Raw genomic sequence first — 25,706 nt, 5'->3', positions numbered from 1 at the left:
AGTCTGGCACGTTCATAACCAGCTCTCTTCGTAAGCATCTAAATTACTGGGGAGGGGAATATTATCCCAGATGCTGAACGGAATTAATGGCACCCCCAAGTGAATCTCCCCATCCAACATGGGGGCAGGTACAGCCACCCATAGTGTCTGCATACCCAGAGGGCCCCCCAGGGGACAGTAATGGTTATACTATAATTATAGTGCATTAAGATGTTATTAAAGTAGCAAAGAAGTCCAGGTTGGATTGCAAGTGTTGTTGTTTTGGCCCCATTGGTAGTGACAGAGCCATTCAGAAATATTGGCAAGGACAACTCTCCAAGGTAGTCCATTTCCTGTGGCCTCTGTCAATTTGATGCATAGCCAGCATTGACTGCAGTTGGCTTCTGTTGCAGTGGTTGCTGCCCAGTTGATGAACTCATTCTCAGCCTCAGACAAGATGACCCAGGTGCTGAATACTAGCAGACAGGTTATTCTCTGTAACAACAAAAATGAAGGGGAACATGATATTGTTTTTCATTTTTTAGGAAATTGTACTACCTCTTTATTTTCTGCTCCCATAGCTACAAGGTCACCAGCCTTAGGGGCGGGTTCTGATGGAGGCTGTATCCATATTTTGGCTCCAGGATTTAAGCTACCTATACCAGTGGATCTGAATTTCCCAGTTCTGTACGTAGCCTCTGTTGAGGCAGAGATTTCCTCAGGGGTTAATTGTTAACAAGGTACCAGGTACCAATGACAATTGAGCAACCTGCATCTGCGGTCTTGTAACAAAAGAATGTGGAGTGGTATTGTGTAAAGTGAACTATAACTCTTCCCGGTAATCATTATCAGTTATACCACCATACATTATAATGTGTCTCATTGCCAGGCTTGAACGTGTTGTAATACATTCACCCACATTCAAGTTTGCATTTATGCTGGAAATTTTCGCCTGTCGATCTGCCTGCTGTTTAGTCTGTCAAGAGAAAGCAGAGATGCATGAGCATCAATATGGAAAACAGCAATAATGGTAGTGTGCATCAGGATTCAGGTATCTTCCAATATTGTTTTCTCCAAACCTCTTTATTTGTAATTCACCATTTATTTCATGGTCATTTGGGCAACTAGGTAGTAAGACAATTTTCTGCTGACTAACAGTCGGTATACAGGCAACAAATCGCTCTGGCCTCCTCCTAAATAGCTCAGGGGATGGCTTCTAGTTCAGCCAGCTGGCTGCTCACACCCCTCCCTTCATCAGAAATGTTTATGTTTTTAACAGGATTATAAACCACAGCCTCCCAGCATCGAGTACCATCAATGTATTTGGTGGGACCATCAGTAACCAAGCGTGTTTCTGATCCTCTGGGCTTAGTACTTTAAAGGATTTGCCCCATTGGGCAAGGAAGGTTTCCTTCCCTATCTGCAGGACTTGCTCAGTTGTTTGCTGAGCTGGCAAGTTTTGCACATCCTCATGTAAAAATGATACATGTTTTGGTTCCAGCTTAGCCTGGTCTTTTATGTACCATTTCCATTTACTTTCTTGAGTGTACCCTATCCAGTGAGTTTTGAGGGAGCTCATGACCCAAGTCATAATAGGAATTTGGGGCCTCATAAGAACATCATGATTGAAACAAAGGTGTTCTGTTTCCTGTGAAGCCCAGTAGCAGGCCAACAACAGCTTCTCAAAGAGAATATAAGCTTTGCCAGCCTCTGGCAGCTTCTGGGTCTAAAACCCCAAAGGTATCTTCTTCCCATCTTGTTTCTACCTAAGGCTCCAATAAGCATGTTGATCTAGGACAGTTACTTGCAGTTCTGTTGACCCATCCTATAAGGGCCATAGATCCAGGGCCAGTTGCTCTGCTTGTCTGGCTTACTGAAAAGCCAGGCTGTCTTTCTGTCTCCAGTGAAATTCATAGCGTTTTCAAGTGACGGCCTGCAGAGGTTGTAAAATGTTACCCAAGTGGGGAATATGATGTCTCCAGAATCCAAGCAAGCCACTACAATTTTGGACCTCCTTTTCAGTGGTAGGGCTGCAAATTCTAGTATTTTAGCCTTAGCCTTTGGTAAAATGGACCGTTTCCCTGCATTCCATAGGATGCCAAGAACTTTACAGTTTGTGCAGGCCATTGAATTTTACTAGAGTTAACTTCCCATCCTCGAGACAGGATTTGGGTTTTTACCCTCTCCAAGCCCTGAAAACTGACTAGTTCTTCAGTTTTACCCTGACCGGGCCACTGGGACAGCTGCTTTTTCTGCAATAGGCTGGTAGCTTTGAGCCTGATCAGTCAAGACATAGGCCTGGCATGGGGCCAGGGCCAGTCTGGAAGTCAGATTAAAATTTTCCTTTTCCAGCTTACATTTCTCTTGTAGCAACCAGTCCCTATATTGACACTTTAACTCATAAGCCGTAAGCAAGCATCATCAATGCTGGGAAATTCCCTCAGCATTCCAATTACCAACTGGGATTCCCTGCAGCACCTCACGCACAGCCAATGATTCAAAATGCACTAATATAGATTCCCAATTTTCACAAAGGCCAGTTCCCTTGGACCAGTCAAAGGCCAAGGGGAAGAACTGGAGGAGTTTCCATCTGAATACATGGGAAGTTCCTGAGCTCCCTGTCTGGTTTCTGCTGCCAAAAAAATGGCACGCTTTTGCTTTTGAATCCTGTTCATGACGCCAAAAATGTACTGTGCGGGAAACACCCAAAGGGAGAAGAAAAAAAACACACACACACAATAGCTTTAAGGGTAAACAAACTTTATCCCACTTAAAAGGCAATGCAGATATAATAAGCAAATATATAAGCAAGTTGCAATGGGAAGGGGAGAAGGGAAAGTATATATATTATATATATATATAGTGTATATATACATTATATATAGTGTATATATATTTTAAATATAGTGTATATATATTATATATAGTGTATATATAATATATAGTGTATATATAATATATATAGTGTATATATATTATATAGTGTATATATAATAGCTATAGTGTATATATATTATATAGTGTATATATAATAGCTATAGTGTATATATATTATAGCTATAGTGTATATATATTATATATATACTGTATATATATTATTTATAGTGTATATATAATATATATAGTGTATATATAATATATATAGTGTATCTATATTATATATAGTGTATATATATATTATATATATAGTGTATATATATTATATATATATAGTGTGTGTGTGTATATATATATAAAATATATATATTTACACTCACCAAACTATGGAGGATTCACCACCAGACTGTGAAGCAACAGCCTGGGCTCCAGATTGGCCACTCATCCGTGCACAGACGAGGAGAGATCTCATGAAGCTTTGGCGCAGTCTGGAACCCTAGCTCTTTTTGTAATCAGTTATTTGGCATGAAGTCCAGTCAGGAGGGCCCTTCACGACTGGGCTCAAGGAACACAAAAAGGTCAACTTGTTTTTTTGATTATCTATTGTTTTTCAATAACTAACATATAGGAATCAATTGAAATAGAAATTTATCTGAAACAGAGCCGGATGAAGCCTTCAAGGGGCTCACACAACCTGTTCTGGGACTTGGTGAGCATTGTTTGAGTCCATGTTCAATTGAGTTCAAATTTAATATTTAACTTTTACTCCACAAAGTGTCAAAAGTAATTCCTTCAAATGCAGGAAATTATGTAGCTACTCACAAACTAAAATTCTCAACCAAAAGTCATAAATTGAGTACAGAGATAAAAAATAAAATAAAATCTAACTACATCTGTCTACAGGGTGCTCAATTTATTTATTGATTTATTTATTTTAGAGACATGGCATTGCTGTGTTTCCCAGGTTGGTCTCAAACTTCTGGCCTCAAGTGAACCTCCTACCTCAATCCCCTAAAATGCTTGGATGACAGATATGAGCCATCATACTATATAGTAACAAAAACAGACTAAAAGTGGCAAGATGCATCAAAACAGTTTTATGCAAATCGTAAACAAATGAAGACAATGTCACAATTACATTATGCAAAATACTTTTTAAATGACTGTCTTAGTTTATAAAATATACTGTAAGTTAAAACTGTCAAAGAAAACAAAGGACAAACTAATAAAAGAGTTTATTCACTGGAAACCTAGGACAATTATATACATTTATATAATTGTATTTATCTAATTATGTATACACACACATATATATGCACCTCACATGAGGATTTTAAAATAAATCAACAACATTTTGTCAGAACATAAACAAAAAACTGCAATATACTGAGAACAATATTTTAATACACCAGTTCTGTAATTAATAATAAAGCCAGATAGAATATTAAAAAGAAAACAGAGGACATGAAAATACTATAAAGCAGTTAGATTTAACAGATGCATAGAGACCCCTCTACACAACAACAAAACTCACAGTCTTGTCAAAAGCTCATAAAACATTGTCCTAAAAATAAATATTAGGCAAAAAAAAATTCTTAACAGAATTAAAAAAAAGTTGCATGTTACAGAAAACCCTTCAAAAAATCAATCAACCCAGGAGCTGGTTTTTTGAAAAGATTAACAAAATAGACAGACCGCTAGTAAGACTAATAAAGAAGAAAAGAGAGAAGAATCAAATAGACGCAGTAATAAACGACAAAGGGATATCACCACCAAACCCGCAGAAATACAAACTACCATCAGAGAATAGTATACACACCTCTACGGAAATAAACTGGAAAACCTAGAAGAAATTGATAAATTCCTGGAAACATACACCCCCACCCCAAGACTAAATAAGGAAGAAGTTGAATCTATGAATAGACCAATAGCAGGTTCTGAAATTGAGGCAATAATTAATAGCTTACCAACTAAAAAAAGTCCAGGACCAGACGAATTCCCAACAGATTTCTACCAGAGATGCAAAGAGGAGCTGGTACCATCCCTTCTGAAACTATTCGAATCAATAGAAAAAGAGGGAATCTTCCCTAACTCATTTTATGAGGCCAGCATCATCCTGATACAAAAGCCTGGCAGAGGCACAACAAAAAAACAATATCCCTGATGAACATCGATGCGAACATCCTCAATAAAATGCTGGCAAACCAAATCCAGCAGCACATCAAAAAGCTTGTCCACCACAATCAAGTCAGCTTCATCCCTGGGATGCAAGGCTGGTTCAGCATATGCAAATCAATAAACATAATTCATCACATAAACAGAACCAAAGACAAAAATCTCATGACTATCTCAATAGATGCAGAAAAGGCCTTCAACAAAACTCAACAGCCTTTCATGATAAAAACTCTAAATAAACTAGGTGTTGATGGAACATATCTGAAAATAATAAGAGCTATTTATGACAAACCCACAGCCAATGTCATGCAGAATGGGCAAAACCTGGAAGCATTCCCTTTGAAAACCAGCACAAGAAAACGATGCCCTCTCTCTCCACTCCCACTCAACATAGTATTGGAAGTTCTGGCCAGGGCCATCAGCAAAGAGAAAGAAATAAAGGACGTTCAATTAGAAAAAGGAGAAAGCCAAATTGTCTCTGTTTGCAGATGACATGATTGTATATTTAGAAAACCCCATCGTCTCAGCCCAAAATCTCCTTAAGCTGATAAGCAACTTCAGCAAAGTCTCAGGATACAAAATAATGTGCAAAAATCACAAGTATTTCTATACACCAACAACAGACAAACAGAGAGCCAAATCATGAATGAACTCCCACTCAACAATTGCTACAAACAGAATAAAATACCTAGGAATCCAACTTACAAGGGATGTGAAGGACCTCTTCAAGGAGAACTACAAACCACTGCTTGATGAAATAAAAGTGGACACAAACAAATGGAAGAACATTCCATGCTCCTGGAAAGGAAGAATCAATGTCATGAAAATGGCCATGCTGCCCAAGATAACTTATAGATTCAATGCTATCCCCATCAAGCTACCACTGACTTTCTTCACAGAATTGGAAAAAACTACTTTGAAGTTCATATGGAACCAAAAGACAGCCTGCATAGGCAAGAAAATCCTAAGCCAAAAGAGAAAATCTGGAGGTATCATGCTACCTGACTTCAATCTATACTACAGGTCTACAGTAACCAAAACAGCATGGTACTGGTACCAAAACAGATATATAGACAAATGGAAAAAAACAGAGGCCTCAGAAATACCACCACACATCTACAACCTTTGGATATTTGACAAATGTGACAAAAACGAGCAGTGAGGAAAGCATTCCTTATTTAATAAATGTTGCTGGACAAATTGGCGAGCCATATGCAGAAAACTGAAATTGGATTTCTTCCTTACACCCTATACAAAAATTGACTCAAGAAGGGTTAAAGACTTAAATGTAAGACCTAAAACCATAAAGACCTAAAACCATAAAAACCTAAAAGAAAACCTAGGAAATACCATTCAGGACATAGGCATGGGCAAAGACTTCATGACTAAAACACCAAAAACAATGGCAACAAGAGCCAAAATAGACAAATGAAATCTAATTAAACTTAAAAGCTTCTACACAGCAAACGAAACTATCATCAGAGCGAACAGGCAACCTACAGAATAGAAGAAAATTTTTGCAATCTACCTATCTGACAAAGGACTCACATCCAGAATTTACAAAGAACTTAAACAAATTTACAAGAAAAAATGAGCAATCCCATTAAAAGGTGGGCAAAGAATATGAACAGACACTTCTCAAAAGAAGACATTTATGTAACCAACAGACATGAAAAATTGTGCATCGTCACTGTCATCAGAGAAATGCAAATGAAAACCACAATGAGATACCATCTTACACCAGTTAGAATGGGGATCACTAAAATGTCAGAAAACAACAGATGCTGGAGAGGATGTGGAGAAATAAAATGCTTTTACACTGTGGGTGGGCGTGTAAATTAGTTCAACCACTGTGGAAGACAGTGTGGCAATTCCTCAAGTATCTACAACCAGAAATACCATTTGACCCAGCAATCCCATTACTGGGTATATATCCAAAGGATTATAAATCATGCTACTATAAAGACACTTGCACACGTATGTTTATTGTGGCACTGTTCACAAGAGCAAAGTCTTGGAACCAACCCAAATGTACATCAGTGATAGACTGGATTAAGAAACTGTGGCACATATACACCATGGAATACTACGCAGCCTTAAAAAAGGATGAATTCATGTCATTTGCAGGGACATGGATGAAGCTGGAAACCATCCTTCTCAGCAAACTATCACAAGGACAGAAAAACAAACACTGTATGTTTTCACTCATAGGTAGGAGTTGAACAATGAGAACACATGAACACAGGGCAGGGAACATCAAATGCTAGTGCCTGTTTGGAGGTGGGGGGCTAGGAAAGGGATAGCATTAGGAGAAACACTTAATGTAAATGATGAGTTGATGGGTGCAGCAAACCAACATGGCACATGTATACCTATGTAACAAACCTGTACGTTCCGCACATGTACCCTAGAACTTAAAGTATAATAAAAACTGAAGGTTACAGACTATAATTTCTGACCAAAATGGATTAAAACTAGAAATCAATAACAGAAGAAAATTCATAAAATTCACAAATACATGAAAATTAAACAATTTACTCTTCAACATGTTTTTGTTCAAGAGTTAGAAAATTTAGTATTTTGAACGTGTCTATAACACCCAAGGTGAGCTACAGATTTAATACAATCCCTATGAAATTCTTAAGATTATTTTTGACAGAAACAGAGAATGTGACTCCCCAAAGTATACGGAATTTCAGGGGACCACATAAAGAAAGTTGGAAGCATTACAATTCCTGATTTCAAGACATGTTAGAAATCTACAGTAATCAAAATCGTTTGTTACTGGCATAAAGACAGAAAACTAGACTAATAAAAAAATCTTTGCCAATTCTGCAGACAGTGCCTGCATCATCCTGCAGACTGAAAATGATCATTTTGCTGCTGATGACTTTAAAGTGTGAGACAGAGCTGGCCATATGCCAGTTTGTGGAGAGCGACATTACTGATAACACCAGTATCACTCAGCCTCTGCTGGAGACAGAGATGGAGGCCCTCAAGGAAGAGCTGCTCCTCATGAAGAATCATGAGGAGGAAGTTAAAGGTTTATAATACCTGATTTCCAGCTCTTGGTTGACCATGGAGGTAGATGTCCCCAAGTCTCAGGACCTTGGCAAGATCATGGCAGGCATCCAGGCCCAATATGACGAGATGGCTGAGAACAACCGAGAGGAGCTGGACAAGTACTGGTGCCGGCAGACTGAGGAGAGCACCACAGTATTCACCGTGCAGTCCACTGAGATCGGAGCTGCCGAGAGGATGCTCAGGGAGCTGAGATGTACAGTCCAGTCCTTGGATATAGACCTGGACTCAATGAGATATCTGAAGGCCACCTTGGAGAACAGCCTGAGGGAGGTAGATGCAGATGGAGGAGCTCAACAGGATCCTGCTGCACCTGGAGTCAGAGCTGACCCAAACCCGGGAAGAGAGGCACCAGGCCCAAGAGCACGAGGACCTGTGGAACATCAAGGTCGAGCTGGAGGCTGAGATTGCCACCTACTGCCGCCTGCTAGAAGACGGGGAGAACTTCAATCTTGGCGATGCTCTGGACAGCAACAAATACCTGAAAAACATCCAAAAGAACACCCCTGCAGGATAATGGACGGCAAAGTGGTGTCTGAGACCAGTAACACCGACGTTTTGAGGTGCTGAGCCAGCAGAAGCAAGGTCCCTTTGGGGAGCAGGAGGCCAGTAAAAAGTTCAGAGGTCAAAAAAAATTACCTTCAAATCACAGAAGTGTTTCCTTCACACAAAAGTAATATAGAATCATTAATACATAGAAGTGGAAATTAAGACAATTTCCACAACTACGCACCCAGAGAGGATTAAAAAAGTAATTGACCACCAACTAATAAAACAAATACACAAGTCATAAATAAAGTATGAGTATGAACAGAGAATTATGTTGGCAATAGACATATGGTTGATTCACATTTGACTTATTTTCTACACTCTTTGAAACTGTACACAGTTGAATATAGTCGTGCAAAATTATAATATATAGGCAGAATCTAAAAACACAAATGATGTAAGGCAGCCTATCCTAACAAGGAAATACAAGAATATATAATATTAGAAAATAAAATTAAATAAACATTAACCTGTGAAATACTGAATAAACAAAGCATACAACGGAAGAAGACTCTTTCTAGGTAACTAGCATGTTCAACCATAACTGGGCACCCAGAAAGATCAGATTTTGAATTATTAGCATATGGTTAGAGTAACAAAATTGCACAACAAATACATTATAATCTCCCATAAAGAGCATTTAGAAGAAAATTTTAATAGAGATTTCAATGATATTAGAGACACTTTTTATTATATTCTTAATATATTACTCCTCTTTTTATACAAATGCAAAGGCTATAATTTATTTATTTATTTATTTATTTAATTTTTTGAGACGGAGTCTCGCTCTGTCACCCAGGCTGGAGTGTAGTGGCGAGACCTCGGCTCACTGCAACCTCCGCCTCCTGGGTTCACGCCATTCTCCTGCCTCAGCCTCCTGAGTAGCTGGGACTACAGGTGCCCACCACCACGCCTGGCAAGTTTTTGTGTATTTTAGTAAAGATGGGGTTTCATCATGTTAGCCAGGAAGGTCTTGATCTTCTGACCTTGTGATCCACCTGTCTCGGCCTCCCAAAGTGCTGGGATTACAGGCTTGAGCCACCGCACCTGGCCGGCTATATTTTTTGTAGTTTTAGTAGAAACGGGATTTCACCATGTTGGCCAGGCTGGTGTTGAACTCCTGATCTTGTGATCCACCCATCTCGGCCTCTTAAAGTGCTGGGATTACAAGCATGAGACACAGCACTGGCCAATAATTTATTTTTATAAAAGCAAAGAAAAGCCTTACATTTTTACATATGGGAAAAACATGAATATTGTAAAATATGCTGTGGAACACTACAATATAATAAGCAATTAGAAATAAATTATACTATCATTCAGATAGATGTTGAGGAAAGTAAATGGAAACACTAATGATAAGTTTTTCTATGCAGTGAACTTAGACACAAACTAAAACTTTTCTTAATGTGATGTGCATACTATCTACTTCACTTTCTGTATAACACATAAATTCAAGTATGCTATTCTGAAACCCCCGAAGCTAAAATTACAGGCTAATTTGACATACACAAAAACAGGACAGGGAAAACGTACAGATCACAGTCCCACTAAGCTTCATATAAGATTAATTAATAAAATAACTCATTAAGAAATCATGTGACAATTAAGAATTTGTTCTATTCCTCGCAAGTTTCCAAGTTTTTCTATGGCATCAAGTTCTTTAAAATTTCTTTGAGATGAGTAGATACAATAAACTATTCCACAGGTGAGACGTTTGGCATAGAGAGTTCACATTTCTAAGTTAGTTTCTACTAAGGGAAAGAAAACATTTTGACCTACATTACCAGAGATGAAAAAAAGAATAAAGTGAAATAGAAGATTCAACTTTATCATATGTGCTAAGGTGCTTTGGGCTCTGATAATTTTTTTTTCCAATTTTTTTGCAGGATCACATTTGAAATCATAGGACTGAAAATTATGAAGAAGAAACCTTTGTCCTTGGACTTTCTGAAATATGTGAACCAAACCCCAATGCCTGCACTTTTACTCTCACAAACTTCTGACATGAGGCACAGATTTTTACAAAACAGCTTAACATGGAAGTCTCACAAAATGTGCAGATTTCCTCAGATCCCAAAAACAATGGAAAAGTACTCAGACCACAGGGCCTTCACAGGAATAACAGAAAGAAGAGGAGAACTTTGGCTGTCACTCTGAATGCCCTGGAATGCTAGAGGATGAACAGGAGAAGCCTTAGAAGATTGAAGAGCATAATAAGCAAGGGTAGGAAATTCCCATCTGTGGAGGCAAAAGAAGTAAATCTAGAATTTTCCAGAACCAATTTCTTTGAAGCAGAACTTCCAACACCACATTTTTAAGGTTTTCTCCTTGGCCTTTGCACCTCTCATCTTTGTTATTTGTTCATTCTTTCCTATTGGGGTGATGCCTATTATTCTCTCTTTTTACATTCCAAAGATATTTCCTTTACTGTAGAATGGGGCATCCAAGGGAGACTACAGCCATGAGTTCTTAGCTTCTGTTTCTGGTTGAGCCAGTAAGGTCCTTTCCTCATCCCCCTTTGCTGCTTATCACTAGAGACAGAACCTGAAAACCATTGCTGCAGGCTGCTAAAAAACTAACACAAAACAGAGCCATAACAAAAACAAAACAAGGCGGGTTGGAAAAGCTTGCTGTACAAGGCAACCAGGTCTGGCTTATATTCACCACATCCCTTCTTCTTTCCCAGAACAGCAATTGGGCTCAAGAGAAAACATCCAACTTTCAGTATCTCCCTCAGTATAGAATGAGAACAGTGGAACATATATTCAAAGGTTTGGCTTTTGGGGCTACCCCCATGACTAGATTCTGTCTCCCCCAACAGGGAATGCTAAAGGAAATGGCAGAGTTATGAGAATGACAACTTATGACTGCTGAGAAGAGAAGTTCCATGCTTATCACAGCCTCAGAGAAACAAACACTGCAATCAACTGCGGAAGCAAAGGACTACCGTGTCTGGAAAACAATGGGAAAAAATATCTTTACCTTAAAAATACACACACAAGCCCACAGAAGACACATTGAGGACCCTGTTAATGAAGCACCGGGATGTACAGCCTCACTGATTGTTGTATTATCTTGTAGTAAGAAAGTTTGTACATACTACATTACACAGTTGTTTTATAAATTTCTGAATCTCATCAAAAGATTGCAGGACATACAGAAAAGGACGAAAACATGTCCCAAATGAAGAAATAAAATAAACCTACAAATATTGACCTTTAAAAATCTTTGTTTACTTTTAAAGGTCAAAATTTGTAGGTTTATTCTTTGTTGTTTTTGTTGTATTCGCATTATATAATTTCAAAAATCAAAATAATTATCAAAGCTCCTTAATGACATGGACACTCCTCCGGTCCGCAGGGCCCCCGCAAGGGAGGAGACTCGACACCATGCAGGACACCCGGGTGGACCCCCAACCCACGCCCAAGTCTCAGAGCAGGAGCAGGCACCTGGCTGCACCAGGACGAAGCCGCCTCCACCCCCAGCGGTCGCGGACTCCAGGAGCTCCAGACCTAGGGTCGTGGTGAGATTTTTTGATTGACTGCGCGATGGTGGCTGAGTTGCAAGCAAATGCGTTTCATCACCTTAAATGGTTTTGAACCAATGAAGCTATATTCCCTTAAAAAGACGGACAGCCCATCGTGTGAACTATAGAGTTTGTGAACAAATTTATATTGGGTTCATAGTGGCATCATGCATACAGACTCCTGCGAGTTCCCCTAAGTTCTTAGAGGACTGCTTTGCCTTTTGAGCTGAGAGTTGCAAAGTTCCGTAAAGAATGGCCCTTGTGGATAAGCGCTAAGTCAAGAGACAGCGATTGGACAGAATTTGTGAAGGAATTCGCCGCCAGATCATGAAAGACCCCCTGAGCCCCCGCTCACTGGCCGCGTTCCTGGTCGGCCGTGACTGCACTGTGTACATGCCCATCCTGAAGGACCTGGCCACCGTGGCCTTCTGTGATGCAGTCCACGCAGGAGATCCACGAGAAAGTTCTAAACGGAGCCGTGGGCTCCATGATGTACCACGCCATCACCTCACCAGGGAGGATCTGGCAAATTTCAAGGCCTTGAGAGTGATCGTGGGGGTGGGCAGTGGCTATGACAACGTGGACATCAAGGCTGCCAGCGAGCTTGGAATTGTTGTGTGAAACATCCCGTCCGCAGCCGTGGAAGAGACAGCAAATTCCACCAACTGCCACATCCTCAACATGTACCGGAGGAACACATGGCTGTACCAGGCACTGTGGGAAGGCAAGCGGGTTCAGAGAACGGAGCAGATCTGCGAGGTGGCCTCGGGAGTGGCCCCCATTCGTGGGAAGACGCTGGGCCTCATCGGCTAGGGTCGCACGCAGCAGGCTTTCGCAGTTCCAGCCACAGCCTTTGGATTCAGCGTCATATTTTATTACCCCTACTTGCAGGATGGGATCGAGCAGTCCCTGGGCATGCAGAGGGTCTACACCCTGCAGGATTTGCTGTAGCAGAGCGACTGCATCTCCTTGCACTGCAGTCTCCACGAACTTAAGCACCACCTTATCCATGACTTACCATAAGGCAGATGAGGCAGGGAGCATTCCTTGTGAATGCAGCCCGTAGTGGCCTGGTGGACGAGAAAGCCTTAGCACAGGCCCTCAAGGAGGGCAGGATACGAGGGGCAATCCTCGACGTGAATGAGTCGCAGCCCTTTAGCTTTGCTCAGGGTCCGTTGAAAGATGGCCCCAATCTCATCTGCACTCCTCACACTGCCTGCTACAGCCAGCAGGTGTCACTGGAGATGAGGGAGACAGCTGCCACGGAGATCTGCGGAGCCATCACAGGCCGCATCCCAGGAAGCTTAAGAAACTGTGTGAACAAGGAATTTTTTGTCATATCTGTGCTTTGGTGGGAAATAGACCAGCAAGCAATTCATCCAGGCATCGTGGGGGTGGCTCCAGGAGGACTTCCCGCATCCATGGAAGGGATCTTCCCTGGAGGCATCCCGGTGACTCACAAACTCCCCACAGTGGCACATCCTTCCCAAGCGCCCTCTCCCAACCAGCCGTCAAACACGGGGACAATCGAGAGTACGCCAAGGAGAAATGACAGACAATGCCGGAAGGTAATCATTCAGATACACTTGGGAACAAGAGACAGTGAAAAATAGATAAACTAAGAGAAAAAGAATCTGACGCTCTTTTTAGCTGATTCTGGACATAGGCTCATTGGTATTGCAGTGCTAAAACTACAAGAGCTAGAAAACTGAAGATGTCGTCTGCTTACGGAAGCTCTGAAAGACTAGAGTGTGATTTATTAACGACCAACTTCCGTTATTGTGTGTTGTTTTTCATCTGTGCGTCAAATCACAAAGAATAAATAGAACTTTTTGCTTTATCAGTCCCTTGGGCACAGCAGGTCCGGAACACCCTGCTCAGAATGTTGCATCAAGACTTCAAACATCAAAATAAAAACCATGAGGAGGAAATCCCCATCTTGTGACTTGAGTCCCTTCAGTCTACAGGGACTGTTTACCGCTTTTTGCTAATAGGAAGATCACATTACTAGAAAATGTGGAGTAAACTATGTGCCTGTGTTAGTCATCCGCACCCATAGGATTGAAGACAGTACCGGCCCCTGTACAGAGAAGCATCTCTCATATCTGAACTGCATACTGAGCGGGCAAGTCGGTTGCAAGTTCCGTAAAAGCCTCCGATAATGAAAAAAAAAAAAAAAGTATTAAGTTTCACAAGCTGTTTGTAATGAAGTATATTTTCTCAGTTTCAGATCCTCTGCTATTTTATTGAGTGGAAAGGGTTCAAGGTTTCTTGAACCCTTGCACTAAAAGGGTTCAAGAAAAATAATGTTGCATTTTCTTATGTCACAGGAAACACTTTTAATGGTAACTTGTCAGATGCTCTATGAACAAACCCACTTTTTAAGACATTGATAAAGTCTTCTTTTCTTCACGTTGTGTTTTATACAAGAACACTTAAGATGTATTGGATGTGACTGATTTTAACAAATTCTATTAGATTTGCCTCAATTAGTTACATGTTCTGTTCATAGTCTTTTGTGAATCATTGTCTTTTTGTTTAAAAAGATGGCCTATTTTGATGCTTTGATTAGGTACATTTACGTTTTTGTAAGAAAAGAAAATTTTTTTAAATTGTCCCAAACAGAAAAATAATGGCTATCAGAAGTACATTTTGTTGTAGTGTAGTACGAGTTACCATTACTGTAGTTGTTTATTGTAAAGATGGACATTTAGCATTCAGTGCAGTTTTCAATAAAATGTAATTAGAAAAAAACTGTTTAATGAACAAAAACAGAACACAGATAACAAAAGAATATTAGAAGAAGTGATACATAAAGAAAATGAGATATCAATAAAAAGATTTTTAAAAACCTACAACAATTGTGAATCTGAAGAACATAATAACTATATTAAAAATTTAATCAACACTCACAAAAGCAGACTAATAAAGGAGAAAAAATTACACAATTAATGACATTGTAGTTATAAATATTGAGCGATAAAAACAAATTTTTTAAACAGAATGGAGAAAAAAGTATAGGACGTACTGCACACCATCAAGTGGACTATTATATTTATAAATATAAATATTTACTTTTTTTGTTATCTTACAAAAACAATACAGGAGAAAAGTAATAAAGCGGTTATTTTTAAAAAGTAGCTGAGAAATCCCCAGATGACAAGGTAATTAAACAAGAAGAAATACTTCCAAACAAAAACCTTCAACTGGAATAATATCACTTCAGAAATAAAAAAACTAAACCTTTCCAAAATAAATAAAAGTTGAGTCTGTTACTAACCACTGGAACAGTCCTAAAGGAAACGTTAAAGAAACTCTATCACGTCAAAAAATGAAATGTTGCTGCACAGCATCATAAAAGCACATGAAAATAGAAAGTGCTATATTAAAGGTAAATATATAAACAGGTAAAGAAATCTCTACTGTCATAATGATGGTGCACAAAATTTTCAAAATATTGCCATGGACTTTAAAAAATGCAGCAAAAATCTGCATAAATGTGTGTTCATAGAGAATAAGAAAAGATAATATGTGATATTAATAAAACGGTGGGGATGTGAAGAGGTACAACTTTGCATTCAGTTGAAATATAGTTGTTATATACTGTCATAACTTTAAGATGATTTATGAAGTCTTTATTTCTCAAGATGATTACCAAAAAAACCTGTAGAATGTATGCAAAGGCAAATGAGAAAGAAATTCAATCATGTCACTACAAAATCAACAAACAAAAATAAAGAAGTAAGAGAAAAAATGATAAATAACACATCTACAAGAAACACAGAAGACAATTACAAATAATAAAGTAACTTCATTAACTGCAGTAATTACTTCAAATATAAAAAGCTAAATACCTTAAAGAAAGTTAATAAATAATTTAATGTATTAAGAACAAAGAAGATCCAGCAATGTGCTCTCTACAAGAGTCACTTCAGCTCTAAGAGCTCAAATAATTTGAAAGTAACAGTATAAAGAAAATGTACTTTATGCAATGAGTAGCTACAATTGGAGGGCCATGGTCATAATTATATTAAACAAAATATATTTTAAATCAAAAATGTGAACAAGAGACAGATTGGTGTTATGTTTTTGTTTTTGTTTTTGGAGACAGAGTCTCATTCTGTCACCAGGCATGAGTGCAGTGGCACTATCTCGGCTCACTGCAACCTCCGCCTCCCCGGTTCAATCGATTCTCCTGCCTCAGCTTCCTGAGTAGCTGGGGCTACAGGCATGCGCCACCACACTCAGCTAATTTTTGTACTTCTTAGTAGAGATGGGGTTTCACCTTGTTGGCCAGGATGGTCTCGATCTCTGGACCTCATGATTCACCCAAAGTGCTGGGACTGCAGGCGTGAGCCATTGCACCCGCCCGGCCGAGACAGATTGGTATTATGTAGTGGTGAGATGGATTAACTTTCAAGGAATCTATAACAATAATTTATAAATCATATATGTATATAATTTGAAAAATCTGCAAAAAATATACCAATGAGATTTTGACAAAAATTACATTAAATTTTTATATTACTATAAATAGCATTGACATCTTTCTGTTTTTTTTTTTTTTTTTTAGAGACAGAGTTTCTTTCTCCCAGGCTGGAGGGCAGTGGCACGATCTCGCGATAGGCTCAGTTCAACCTCCTCCTCCCAGGTTCAATTGATTCTTGTCTTTCAAATATGTAAAAGAAATATTGACAGAAGTCAAGCAAGAAATACATAGCAACACAACAATGGTGGACTTCAAGACTACACTTTCAATAACGACTAGAATAGTCAGATATAATATCAGTAAGAAAGCCAAACCTGAACACTATAGACCCAACCAGCATTTACAGAACTCTCCAATTGAAAGGAGCAAAATCTGCGATATTCTAAGTCACACAGGGTACATTCTGTTAGGATACATGTCTTATTAAATTTAAGAAAACTGAAGTCATACAAAGTAAATGAAACTAGAATTCAAAAGCAAGAAAATGTGGCAAATACGTAAATAAGAGGAAATTAAGCAAAACCTTTCTATAGTCTTGCTGAAGTGTCAGGTGATTTAATATTGTTAAGATGTCAGGGCCGGCACGTGGCTCATGCCTGTAATCCCAGGACTTTGGGAGGCCAAAGTGGGTGGATCACTTGAGAGCAGAAGTTTGAGACTAGCCTGGTGAATATGGCAAAACCCTATCTCTACTAAAAATACAAAAGTTAGCGAGATGTGATGGTGCATGACTGTAATCCCAGCTACTCTGGTGGCTGAGACTGGAGAATTGCTTGAACCTGGGAAGCAGAGCCTGCAGTGAGCACATCTCACACCCCTGCCCTTCAGCCTGAGTGACTCACTAAAACTCCATCTCCAAAAAAAAAAAAAAAAAAAAAAATTGTTGTCAGTACTACTCATGATGATATAAAAATGTAATGTAATTTTTGTCAAAATCCCAATGGTATTTTTTTTGCAGAATTTTTGTGTATAATTATAAAGGTTGCTTAGGAAATGTGACTAGCCAAACACCCTTTAAAAAGAACAAAGAGTTATTAAATTTTCTGATTTAAAATCATAATACAAAGCTACGAAAATAAAAACAATATAGTATTGCCACAAAAACAGATACATAGATGATGAAACAGAATAGAGATCCCAGAAATAAACCCTTGCATATGTGATAAAATACTCTTCCATAAGCTTTCCATGATCACACAATAGAAAAATAAGAATCTCTTTAACAAAGAATTTTCCAAATTGAATATTTACAGAGAAAAAAATAAAGTTGGATGCTTCCTTTGTATCACATAAAAAAAGAAAAGTTTTTTTTTTTAATGGATTCAATACTTAAACATAAAAACTAATAAAATTCTTAGGAGTAAACATAGAGGAAAAGTTTATGACATAAGTCTTAAAACTCTTCCCTTAAGTTTGACATCAAATTCATATGCAACAAGGAAAAGAACAACGACAAAAAAAGGGACTACATTAAGCTTCAACTATTCTACACATCAAATAAAACATTTAGTGGCATACAAATGTCACCTAGTAAGTGGGTGAAAGCTAGGCATGGTGGCTCATGCCTATAATTCTAGAACTTTAGGAGGCCAAGGTAGAACAATTACTTGAGGCCAAAGTTTGAGACTAGCCATGAAAACATAGGAAAACCCTGCCTTGTATAGGGTTATATATGTGCATACATACATACACACATACATGTAACAAAAAAAAGTAAAAATATTTTCTAATCACATATTTGGTAGGTGTTAATTTTCAAAATATATAAATTCCTAAAACTCAACAACAAAAAAAGTTAGTAACTTGATTTAGAATGGCAAATGTTTGAAATGACTTTCTCCAAAGAAGACATAGAAATGACTAGGCATTTAAAAGGATACTCGACATCTCTCTTCTAGAAAAATGCAAAGCAAAGTCACAATAATCTACCACCTCAAACCTATTTTTAAAATAGTATGAAAGCTCTTCAAAAAATTTAAAATAAGATCATTATACAATCCAGCAAACCCTATTCTGGCTATGTATTTAAAATATACAACACATGATCCAGAAGAGATATTTGCACACCCAAATTTATTGCAGCATTACTAACACAAGCCAAAAGGCAGAATAACCCAGATGTCCCTTGACCAATGAACAGATTAATAACAAGTGACACATACATAAAGTAGAATATTATTCAGTCTTTAAAAAGTCACATTATATGATAATTGTTGAGAACATCATGTTAACTGAAATAAGCCAGGAACAAAGTGACAGTCTATGATTCCATTAATAATCAGGTATCTTAAGCAGACAAACTCATAGGAAAAAAAGTTAGAATGGTGTTTCTTAAGGGCTGAAGAGATGGTAAAATGGGCAGTTGTCTTAAAAGGAATTTAATTTTAGTTTCGCAAGACATAGAAGTTCTACAGATCTTTTGCATAACTATGTGAATGTACTTAACACTAACGAAATATACACTTAAAAAGAATTAAGATGGTAAATTTTACATTATGTGTTTTTACCACAATCACGATTTTTAAAAGAAAAAATATGGACTTATAAAGCTTTCCAAAAATTAAATTTTGTTCACAAAAGATTTTCTCTCACACAAAGGAAGTATAGATTTATAATTAAACACCTTGTGAAATTAAGACTATTTCAATGACTATTCATCCACACAAGATAAAACAACCACTGAAAATCAGCCAAAAAATATGGAAGATAAGCCATGAGCAAAGTTAGGGACATATTTATAGAGACAAGCACACACACATATAATTTAATTTTGAAAACGTATGACCGATTTATATTTTAATTAAACCCAACATTAGTTGCCTGAGTGAAATTTGGTTTTCAATTTGGGCAAATGAAAACGTTTCTGGGGTTAAATGGATTCTTTCTTCTCCGTTTCTTGATATGGACCTGTGCTGGGGATTGGTCAGCTGTTCAAGTGAAATGCACTCAGTTTTGGTTCTGTGCCAGGATTAAACCTACGATATTTCACATTTCATATATAAACCCCGATGAAGTGTTTCTAGGAGATGGCTACCCCATAATCTATGTTTTGCCAAACGTTTACTATGAGTTTCACCACCATCCTCTTGAACGTGGTATTGTAACTAAAACCCTTCAGGAAATTCTACTTAAAACTAAAATCATGTATATCTCAAGAAACTCCTTTCTGATTTGAAATGCCTCTGTCATGTATTGTCTGCAATCAGCATCCTCTTTCAAAGAAAGTAGAAAGGACACATGAGGAAACTGATAGTGTTAGTGCATGGGAGACAGAGGTGAGGATACCCATGGCGGATGAAAACATGGAAGTTATTTCTACAGCACGATCTTGTAAGTGTCTGACTGCGATGCTCCCTTGTATATCAAATGATGTACCTTTATTGCAAGAGAAGAAACTGCGCTGTTTACCTTGACATTAAGAGGCAATTTTGAATCTCTGTCGTGATTGCTTAGGACTGAGGATTTAATGTGTTATTTTGTGGAAATCTTAGAAGCAGTAATGGGATTTAATGATCTTAACTATCATCCATCTGAAAAATCTAACGCAATTTTAAATAAAATGGCCTGCTGCTTCCACCGTTCCCTTTTTAAACCAGGAGCTGCCACTGCTTTTAACATTATGAAGGTGAATCTATGAACAGTTTGTACTATTAAAAAAAAAATCCACATTGACTTGAAGTGTACAGGCAGAGTTGGAAATTATAGCATCCAAAATTATAATACATACGTAAAACGCAAAATGAAATCAACTGCTTCCCTGGAACCTATTCTAAATAATCGAGACAGTAATATGGAATTGTAAAGAAAAGTAAGAAACATACTTACTCATAAAATCTTGCAGGCAAAGTTTTTTTTCTTTTTTTGAGACAGAGTCTCGCTCTGTCACCCAGGCTGAAGTGCAGTGGCGAGATGTCAGCTCATTTCAACCTCCGCCTCCTGAGTTCAAACCATTCTCCTGCCTCAGCCTTCACTGAGATTGCAAGCACCTGCTACTAGACCCAGCTATCTTGCATATAAACTTGATATATCATTTATAAAAATATTTCTTAGATAACTAAAATATTCTACTGTGACTGTGCTTTCATGAAGTTCCGGTATCTTGAATCATTGGCATGTAGTGTATGACAGTAAAATTTTACAGAAAATACACTATAACCGTTAATAAAAGGCTCTAATAAGAGAACTTTAATGCATAAGAATTGAAAAGACACCATAAATAATTTCCATTATGTTTTTAATACACTGATGCTATTCTTACATAAAGTAAAAAGGCTGGGTAAGTTGTGGTGGCTCACACCTGTAATTCCAGCACTTTGGGAGGCCAAGGTAGCAGACTGCTTTAGCACAAGAGTTCACAACATGCCTGGGCAGCATAGGGAGACCCTGTCTCTACAAATAATAATAAACAGCCAAGTGTGCTAATACACATTTGTGGTCCCAGCTGCTCAGGAGGCTGAGGCAGGAGAATTGCCTGAGCCTGAGTGGTCAAGGCTAGAGTGAGCTGTGATTGTGCATTGCATTCCAGCCCAGGTGACAGAGTGAGACCCTGCTTAAAGAAAAAAAAAAACAAAAACAAAAAACAACTACAAATTAACCAGGAGTAGTGGCATGCACCTGTACTCCCAGCTACTTCAGAAGCTGAAGTTAGAAAATCATTTGAGCCTGAGAGTTTGAGTCTGCAGTGAGCCATAATTGAGCTACTGAACTCCAGTCTGGGTGACAGAACAAGGCCTTTTCATAGATAGATAGATAGATAGATAGATAGATAGATAGATAGATAGATAGAATACACCTGGAGAAAGAGTAAATTTTAAAAAATATAGTGTAATTTTTAAAATAAACTTTATGTGTATCACTTAGAAATTTATAGAACAGGCCAGGCGTGGTGGCTCATGCCTGCAATCCCAGCACTCTGGGAAGACGAAGTGGGCAGATCAATGGGCCAGATATCGAGACCAAGACCATCCTGGCTAACACGGTGGAACCCTGTCTCTACTAAAAATACAAAAAATAAGCCGGGTGTGGTGGCGGGCACCTCTAGTCTCAGCTACTCGGGAGGCTGAGGCAGGAGAATGACATGAAACCGGGAGGCAGAGCTTGCAGTGAGCCGATATCGTGCCACACCACTCCAGCCTGGGTGACAGAGTGAGACTCTGTCTCAAAAAAAAAAAAAAAAAAAAGAAATTTATACAACTTAGCCAGAAGAATAAAAAACAACCTCTTAACAGTTTTTTCAAATTAAAAAAAAATGAGTTTGAAGAGAAGGGAATAAAGGGGACTTTCAGTTTATTATATTTTTATTTTTTGGGTCAGGGTCTCACTTTGTTGCCCACATGGAAGCACAGTGGTGTGATTACAGCTCACTGCAAGCTTGGCCTCCCAGGCTCAAACAATCCTCCCACCTCAGCCTCCCTAGTAGCTGGGAATACAGGTGTACATCACCACAACTGGTTAATTTTTGTATTTTTGTAGAGAGAGGGTTTTACCATGTCGCCCACACTAGAGTTGAGCTTCTGGGTTCAAACATTTCACCTGCCTTGGGCTCCCAAAGTGCTGGGATTGAGCCACTATGCCAACCAAGTTTTTTGTTTTGTTTTGTTTTTGAGATGGAGTCTTACTCTGTTGCCCAGGCTAGAGTGCAGTGGCATGATCCTGGCTCACTGCACCATTCGCCTCCTGGGTTCAAGTGATTCTCCTGCCTCAGCCTCGTGGGTAGTTGGGATTACAGGCACCCGCCACCGAGACCAGCTAATTTTTGTATTTTTTAGTAGAGACGGGGTTCCACCATGTCAGCTAGGCTGGTCTCAAATTCCTGACCTCATGATCCACCCACCTCGGCCTCACAAAGTGCTGAGATTATAGGCATGAGTCACTGCTCCTGGCCACCAGCCAAGACTTTTGCTTTATAAAGATATTTATGATGTGTTCTTTTCTTTTTACAGTATGTATTGCATTTATAATTGGAGATACAAAAAAAGGCGACTGTTACTGTTTGACAGCAAGGCAGTAGTATTATCTTCATCAATATTTGCAACTTCATTCACAGGAACCTGTAAGAGAAAGCCCAGACAAAACTTTAAGGCAAAGAAATTACACTTGTAAAAAGTGAGAGGACTATTTTTTTTATAATAACCAATATTCCAGGTGAGGGCTGTTCAGGATCTACCACTGCTCCATCTCACTTGATAACTCTCACACCTGCCAGGGTAAGAAGAAGCAGAGAGAAGGACAAATTCCAGTGAGTTTTCTCTCCCACTGAGGACCTGTTTGTCAAGTTTCCTACCATCAAGTAAAAGATGTACTAAAAATAAAACATGTACCCTTGCAGATGCTAGCAGAGAGGCACAAAATAGAAAAGGAGGTAAGCCCACACACTGTGGAGGCAGAGATCCAACTTAAGATTCAAAATGCACCAGAAAGTTGTGTAAAGTTAATTAAATTACGCAAAATCTTGGAACATTAGTTTCCTCACCTGTAAAATGGGGATCATGTGCCTACTTCATAAGTTGTTTTGACAGTTAAATTCACAAAGATATTTAATAAAGCCTGCTATGGCAAGTGTTCACATTAACAAAATAGTATCAAACTTCAAAATATGGGAAAGGTATTTTGAATAATGTCAACGAGGCCAAGGACAACATGCCCAGCTTCATAATGAATCCCAGCCACATTACACTGAGGAGATCTACAGGTAACTATACTTCTTCAACAAATTCCATTAGAGAGGAAGAGCGTGGAGTCTGACAACATGACACAAATGTGACCAGTGTACAGTGACTTAGGTAGTGGGGGGTGGAATCCGACATATTCTCCGAATTGCAGCTACACAGTGAGTTCCCAGGAAACAAATGGAATGGAAAAGGCAACACAAAAGATACTACCATAAATGGGGTGAGCATAGCAGGCTCACAACCATAAATCTAAGCAGGAGACTCAAATCACAAGGAGGACCGAGATCTGTGAACAGCAGCTTGTGGTGGCATCAGGTTCAGCTTTCTGAGACCACCGCTGTGGGCAGTGTCTTTGCAGGCACATACTCAGCAGCAGTGCATCTGAACACAGATCTCAAGGCTCTTCTCTTCATTAATTATTAAGGTGACAGATGACGGATACGCTCATGTTACAACATCCCCACGCTGTGGACCAGTGAATTCAGAAACCCCCACATAAATACACAGTGAAGAGTAGAATGACAATACTGCAGGACAGGTTAGGAATGCAGGCATTCGACCCCATAGAGTCTATTTAAAATAAGAGAAGGGCCCTAGTATTGTGCTGTGGTCTCCCTATATATAGTTCTTTATTTTTCCAATTTCATAAAGGCCATACAGTTTTTCTTCCTTTCTTTACAAATGTGCTGATGAACCCATGTGTAATTAATCCTAAAGCGGTTAATTCCTCATAAAGTACAGTAACACGATTCAATTGCTATGATGAGGTTTTTCAGGTTTTTTAAATAGTGTCCCATACTCACTAATCACAAGTGAAAATTATAAGAACATGTAATTTGAACAAAGTATCTTTTCACATAGAGTAATACACAGGTTTGTACAGATTAGATGCATCATGAAAGTTGGTAACATCTGGGAACAAAAGGAACCATCCTGAGGACATAAGGAACTTAGGGACGTCAATTATGAAGAGGTTACCTGCAAGTGGAACTTCTGGGTTTTCATTGTCTAGACAGAAAAATTTAACGGATAAGCCCCAGCATATTAAGGTACATCCCCAACGGCTGTGGGTGATCAACTTTCCATCCAAAGCAGAGATGTAAAACATGAATGACTTCCAATGCTGCCCAAGTGCTCTGCACCTTGAAAGGCATCCCCTCAAAGCTGCAGCACCACCTGTTCCTGAGGGATCAGGTCACCAACTGTGTTTTTGAGACACTCGTCAGTCAGGACTCAGTTGAGGTGAGGCTGGTGATTTCAACTGTAAAACATCTAAACCATCATCTTTAGGTAGATTATTATGCCTGGAAATTGTGGTTTTCTCCTCTGCTGTTAGCAGATCCTGGGTAACCCAATAAATACTCTCTCTCACGCGTCAACTTCTATATCACAGGAAAGGCGCTGTAGAGGGTGACATTTTCGCGAAGGAGCCACAGCCTGCATCACCCCCTGAAAGCTCTGAAGTTGCGCACCGGTGGGCCACGCAGCAGATGGATGTCTCAGTTCCCACAGAGTTTAGCACAGCAGGCGGCTCCCTGGGCTGGAAGAGGTGCGATGCTCTGGAAACCCCCCGCGGGTGTGTATGTGAGAGGACACCGAGATGTTCAGCGGGCTGTTCAGTGAGGACCAGACCCCTCCGATTTGAGCAAGGGAGGTGCACTTCGCAGCGTCACACCGTCCTCATCGCCCAGCCAGACCTGCCCCTCAAGTCCTTCTCCGGACTCCCTTGGCGATGGGGTGGCACCGCTTAGGAAAGGCGGAGGCCCACACCGCCCTGTCCCTTCCTCCAGGGCTGCGCACCACGGGGGAGGACAGACAGCGCATGCTGGGATTGTAGTTCTCAGGTCGGCGACCAATGGGCTGCAAACCGTTAAGACACCATAACTCCCAGCACTCCTAGCTAGGGACGCGCCTCCCTATCCTTCGCTGCCATACTACACACCACCCCCAACCCAGCGCATGCTGGGATTGTAGTCCGTTGGCCTCGCAACCAATGGGCCGGAAATACTTAAAGTACTATGACTCCCAGGATGCCTTGCGAGGTACCTGCCGTCCCGATCCTTCCTCTAGGGCTGCGCACCGCCCCCAAGCCCAACGCATGCTGGGATTGTAGTCAGGTAGGCCTGAGACCAACGGACTGGAAACTGTTAAGAGACCATAACTCCCAGCACGCCTGGCTAAGGACGCACCTCCCTATCCTTCCCTCCAGTGCTACACACCGCCTCGAAGCCCGGTGGCTGCTGGGATTGTAGTGTGCAGGCCGGGGCCCAATCGCTGGAAACCGTTAAGAGACCACAACTCCCAGCATGCCTGGCCAGGGACGCGCCTCTCTATCCTTCCCCCCGCCCCCCCACCC

The 25,706-nt window shown here is 39.6% G+C and overlaps 1 long non-coding RNA gene and 1 pseudogene across 1 annotated transcript; one reads left to right on the top strand and one right to left on the bottom strand.

The window, feature by feature from the left end:
- LOC134729867 (C-terminal-binding protein 2-like) overlaps positions 1 to 20,116 on the top strand; it is a 38,565-nt pseudogene extending 18,449 nt beyond the window's left edge.
- On the bottom strand, positions 18,736 to 25,490 carry LOC134729868 (uncharacterized). Its single transcript, XR_010111370.1, has 2 exons — positions 24,329 to 25,490; positions 18,736 to 22,729 (listed from the first exon to the last, which is right to left on the bottom strand). It is a non-coding gene; the product is annotated as an uncharacterized LOC134729868 (long non-coding RNA).
- Between the last annotated feature and the right edge of the window lie 216 nt (positions 25,491 to 25,706).

Source organism: Pan paniscus, chromosome Y (assembly GCF_029289425.2).
Source record: "Pan paniscus chromosome Y, NHGRI_mPanPan1-v2.0_pri, whole genome shotgun sequence".
NCBI lineage: Eukaryota > Metazoa > Chordata > Mammalia > Primates > Hominidae > Pan > Pan paniscus.
The sequence above is the reverse complement of the archived record's forward strand: the minus strand, read 5'-3'. Positions and strand labels throughout refer to the sequence as shown.